Source organism: Lolium perenne, chromosome 3 (genome assembly GCF_019359855.2).
Source record: "Lolium perenne isolate Kyuss_39 chromosome 3, Kyuss_2.0, whole genome shotgun sequence".
Lineage (NCBI taxonomy): Eukaryota > Viridiplantae > Streptophyta > Magnoliopsida > Poales > Poaceae > Lolium > Lolium perenne.
In genome coordinates this window covers 218,390,445-218,395,765 of record NC_067246.2, presented here as the reverse complement: position 1 = coordinate 218,395,765, position 5,321 = coordinate 218,390,445, and the positions used below count along the sequence as shown (strand labels likewise).

The 5,321-nt window shown below is 39.3% G+C and overlaps 1 pseudogene; it reads right to left on the bottom strand.

The window, feature by feature from the left end:
* Window positions 1–3,053: 3,053 nt before the first annotated feature.
* LOC127339809 (uncharacterized) lies at window positions 3,054–4,742 on the bottom strand (annotated as a pseudogene).
* Window positions 4,743–5,321: the final 579 nt, after the last annotated feature.

Genomic DNA, 5,321 nt, shown 5'->3' with positions numbered 1-5,321 from the left:
CCAACATGCAGTGCATCTGGGTCTCGATTCAATTTCGCCGGGTGGTGTGCTAAATACTCCTGCTGATTCTACCACAGGCCTTTCTTTATTGTGCCGGCTGGTGGTAATGGTTTGTCTGGTTTATGCTTTAGTTCTTACTGTGTTTTTTAAGGCTTTTTGGTGATGCGTTGTTGTTGTCTCTCAGAAGTCGGAATACAGGTATGGGAAATGCGGCAAAACTTATATGAGCTGGATTTCAATGTTGTTGCCGTGAGTTACATCTCATAATTCAGTCACTTGACTTACTTACTCCTGCCTGTAGTAAAAACTAGTTAGGAAAGTGCGGCTTGCCGCGCGCTTTCCCGCCTAACGGCAGACAAGCAAATATAAAAAAAGCTGTAAAATAGCTAAATTTATTCATGATTTTAGAATATAATAGGCAGTGGATGCTCTATAGATGATTGTATAATAGATAACATCAGGAGCAAAGTATAATAGATAACATCAGGTGCAGAAACTCAAAAGAGTGGTACTTTCTACATGGTGAGATACTAAAGAATATAAATATTACACATAACATAAGAGTGGTTAGGTTAGGCTACAGTTTTAAGAGGGATTTGTAAACAATACTAATTTTTTGCTCCCAATCCAACACCTTTGGTATACACCTCCATAACTTGAAATGACAATTTTTTCTTTCGGATCTACTGTGGTTTCAGAGAAAGTTGTTGCTACATACATGATAATAACTGACGCAATATTTCGTTTTTTGTAAGTCCAAGCAATAGTTCTATAGTAGTTGATGTCTGGTGCTCCTGGATGATAACCATCTGTCTCAAACATAAAATTCTAGTGCTAATTATGCAAACCTGCCAAGCAAGGAAGTAACGAATTCTCCACGCTGATATCGAGCTTGTAACTCTGTTTGTTTTCGGCTCACATCAATTGCACCGAAAACTACTTTCAGAAAGATCATTCTTTCCAAGCATGCCACGCAACATTGCCACACAAACTCTATCAAATACAAGCAGGTTTTTCAAATAATAGAGAGGAGCAATACAATGCTACAACTTCCAGAAAGAACCCTGACTGGTACTGTGCTATAGCTGCATGTAATTTCGATAAATAAAAGGCATGAAAAAATGTTGATCCTTAGGAAATGAAACAGCGTGTCTAGGTCAATGGAAATGGTGCTTAACTGCTAATATAAACTCCCTGTCTATTTATATTCTGGGCAAAACTGCTGGACATATAAGTCAGCATATAGATGTTTGCTATATTAGTTACTGATGATGTATTCTTGTTTACTTTTTTATGCTTTTACAAAATGCACTCAAATTTGTATTAGCATTTGACTGGTCCAACTCTTTGGAACCTAGGAAAAGGACTATTAAAACATGTTAATAAAATAATATCAACTATGTAGGCCCTATTTTGCACAAGAAGCTAACATCACGGGGATGCAATTTTAAGTACATATTTTAGGCAAGCATAGGATGTGGGGATAAATAATTTGACTTATTACTCCTCCATTATGCCATCATCTATGTGGTCAATGTTGATTTGTTGTGTTGGGCCGGCAAGAACTTTGACCACTTGCACGACCACATATTGCCTGCTAATAGTAACACAGGTAGCCGATAAGTTGGATGGATGTAAAACTACAATGAATCTAGATTAGTTTGTTACAGTGTATGGGAGAAAAATAAGCTACTAAGACGCATATGAACAAACAAGAATGAAACAATGTGCAGAATGATATGTGACAGAGAATGACCTGTGTAAGATCCTTGACCATGATGTCGTGTGTGAGAACCTCGGAAGAGGAGGAGTGCTTCAAGTAGCTAAGGTTCTTGCTATGTTCAGCTGATAATAACTTTTAACCTGGTTTTGTTTAGGAGGTAGTAACTTAGTCATCAACATCTACCATTTGAAAAGCATCAAAACACTGTAAGGGAAAGCACAAACAGGAAAGTAGTAAGAAAAAATGTATCTAAAGATAAATAAACCATTTAAGAACCAAGACGGATTCTCATCCTCAGTAACTATAAAAGGTGGCTTGAATGAGCGACCAGCTTGTGCCAAAAAAAAAAGAATGAGCGACTGGTGGCAGAAGTAAAGTCCATTTGTTATACTGCATTATAGCTCTTCTTATTTAGAAGTTGCACAGATGATTGGTGGTGGGAAAAAGGGATGATTTTTCAAAACCGTAGCTGCCCTGGAATTCATTAAAGAATATCAAAATTGAGAGTAAAAAACAACATAGAGAAATCTATATGAAAAGTCTAGGGGAAGCTTAAATTCATAACAATTCTTCACACGGAAAAGGGACACTTTACATCCAATATTCAAAATTACTCTGTAGAAAGCATGAAACAGCCATATTTCTTCATAGGTAATTTAAAACAGTAATGGCAATGCTACAACCTCTGCAATGAATAAAATGAACTGAAGCTATGAGAAGCCGCCCTCTTATAAGATGCTCATTGGAAGCCTGAAGCTACACTTTTCTGAGTAGTTGAGCATGTGGTTCCCTCTCGACGACTTCAAGATTTTTTCAGAAATTCCACAGTATAATATATGTGTTGCCAAGTCAAATCCCACTGTATACTCCTAAATTTTTTAGTGATTGGATAATGAGAGCAAAAATAATTATTAGGAAGCATAACAAAATTAGCTGCATACTTGCATTCCAGAATCACGTTGGAATTTTCCCAAACAGCTTATGGGCCACCAAAATCGTCACCATATATCGTCACTAAAAGCATCACGTTGGGAACACATATATATACAGAGCATCCATACTCACACACCCATATCTTATGGGAGATTCCCTCAAACATCTTATGGCCCACTAAAATCGTCACCATATATACGCAGAGTCAGATAGCTCTGCTCTTCGGTAATGTCTTATAATCATTTCATCAAACATCTCATGAGTCACTAAATAATCATATATAGACAATGTCAGAGAGCTATGCACCTTGTATAATATGTAGATCTGCTCTTTCTCTTTTACTTGTATTAGGTAGGGTGTGATGTGCGGTAGTAGAAGGAGATCCCGGTTTTGCTGGTTAATGAAGCAAAAGGATATATGAGATAGGTGGTGGTGTGAAACACGCGAACGCCGTCACCAGGTCCGTCTCGGGATGGGAACTTTTGTCTTCGCAGGTCTTCCTTGGATCGCGCTTTATGTGACGCAGCAGCCTGGAGTTCAGCACGACCATCTTGGCGGTCCTGCTCATCTCAAACTGCTTGCCCCTTGTTCCTGCGGTGTGTAAGTGCAACGATGAGCTTGTGGCGAGGATGCAGTAGAGCTTCGCGATGCGGATGCAGGCAGAGAGTCAGGGACAGCTGGGAACCGGGCGATATACTCCATCTGTGTTTGCAGGGTTGGAATCGAAATATCAAGAGCTCGGCGCCAAAGCAAGGCCTGAACAATCTAAGATGTCATCTGATGCTTGAATTCTACATTAAATCATCTACTCAAAGTAAGTCAAGGATGCAACATTCATAAATACAGTACCTTACACTGAAGAAGTATTTGGGAAGAACAAAAGGCAATTCCATCAACCTCTGCAAAATGCTAGACAGGAATTGCATCCCTCTGTGCAAATGAGATAAAATGTCCTCTCTAATTGTTGCTACTCCTTTGGCATCTACACGCGCACGAAGCAAAGATGCCACAGCAAACTTGAAGACAGAATAAGTATCTTTTCTAGATAACGTGAACAGGTCATTCGTGTGCTGAACTGTACGGAGTCCAGTTAATGAGAAGAAACAGAAATGAACTGTCTTAGTTGGGAGACAACCTGGATGTCTTTTATATCTACCCTTTCATGTAAATTTTGTAGGACTGAAGCATGAGAAAATCTCTCCGGAATCCTGCAAGGCTCTGAACTGCCAGGTAGGTTTGAGAAATCCAGAGAAAACACAGTACAAAACAACAAAAGTGAGCACATGAAAGCAAGCCTGGCCACACTAGTAAAGCTTTGGTGATCCATGTCCCCATGGGATGCATCTAGAAGATCGTAGCTCTTTGCTAGGTCACTCAGCCTTAAAGAACATTTAGTCAAAGCTAGTAGGACTTGGTTGTCCTCTGTGGCTACACTACAAGAGTCTCCTCTTGATTCAGGGTGTGATATGCCTTTCGGAGCAGAAGAATGTGCACTAAGGATGCCAAGAACATAAGTTAGGATCTCAAGAAAAGACACTCTCAGACTAATGAACCACCTCTGGAAGAAGAATTCAGTCTGAAGAGGCATTAGATGCGAGGACATCATTTGCTAAGCATGTTCTCTCACAAATACCAGTCATCTTTTCTTGACAGCCGTGCAACTCTGGAGATATAGCAAGAGTATGTCAGCATCTGTTTCAATATAGTACAAATCCTCATGAAGAACTCCCTCTGTATTTAGCTCACCAACCAACTTATTGATTGCTGAAGGAAAAACCAATAGCTTCATCTCAAGTTCTCTGGCACCAAAAAGAAGCAGTGAATTTAATCAAAAACTAAAGGAGCCTGACTCAAAAGCACCTGAAACTTTTCTGAAGACAAATGATGCAGTGAACCAGAGACCTTCCCGGCAGCAGTACATAGCAGACCTATAGGCTTCCCAATAGCTATGTTTTCTTGTAAGAATTTTAGCCATCCGGAGCCCACACAATTCATGAGCTATCCAACTTATAGTCTGATGTGGCTTTGTTTGCTTGTGGAAGCAAAAGATGATATCCACAAGAATTCCGAGATCAGTATCCAGCATCTCCCAGGAAGAGCAATGCAAAAAACCTTTCAGCAGCCAGAGCAAGCTTGGATAACTCAGAAGCATTGATATGCCTAATGGTTGGAGCTTTAACACAAAGCATCTGCAATGTACTTTTTCCAGTCAGATAAAAAATAAATGTAAGCGTTAATCAGAATATGCAGAATCCATTGGTATTCACCTTTCGCAGGACCCTGAGTGCACTCAAGTGGAAAACCCTCATCATCAATTAGGTGTAGCAGTGTGCCAAAAACAGTACTGACAACATGAAGATAGAAAGTATTTCTGCGAAACATAAAACATAAACATTTTAAAGCCATACTCTTCATAGGAAGAGAAGATACATGTCCCAAAAACAATAACAGAAATTCCACCTGCAATGGCAAATTGACCAGGAAATAGAGTTAATTCAAATCTACTGAAAGTTGGAGGGTGATGATAACTTAGTATTTAATCTCATCAGTAGCCTCTAGCTTCTCTGATAGAGGATTAATAGAAGCATGCCTTACAAGTTAGGAGAAGATTGCAGTAGCACAAACAATCTTTCTGTATATTAACAAAGATGTAAATCATAGAAAA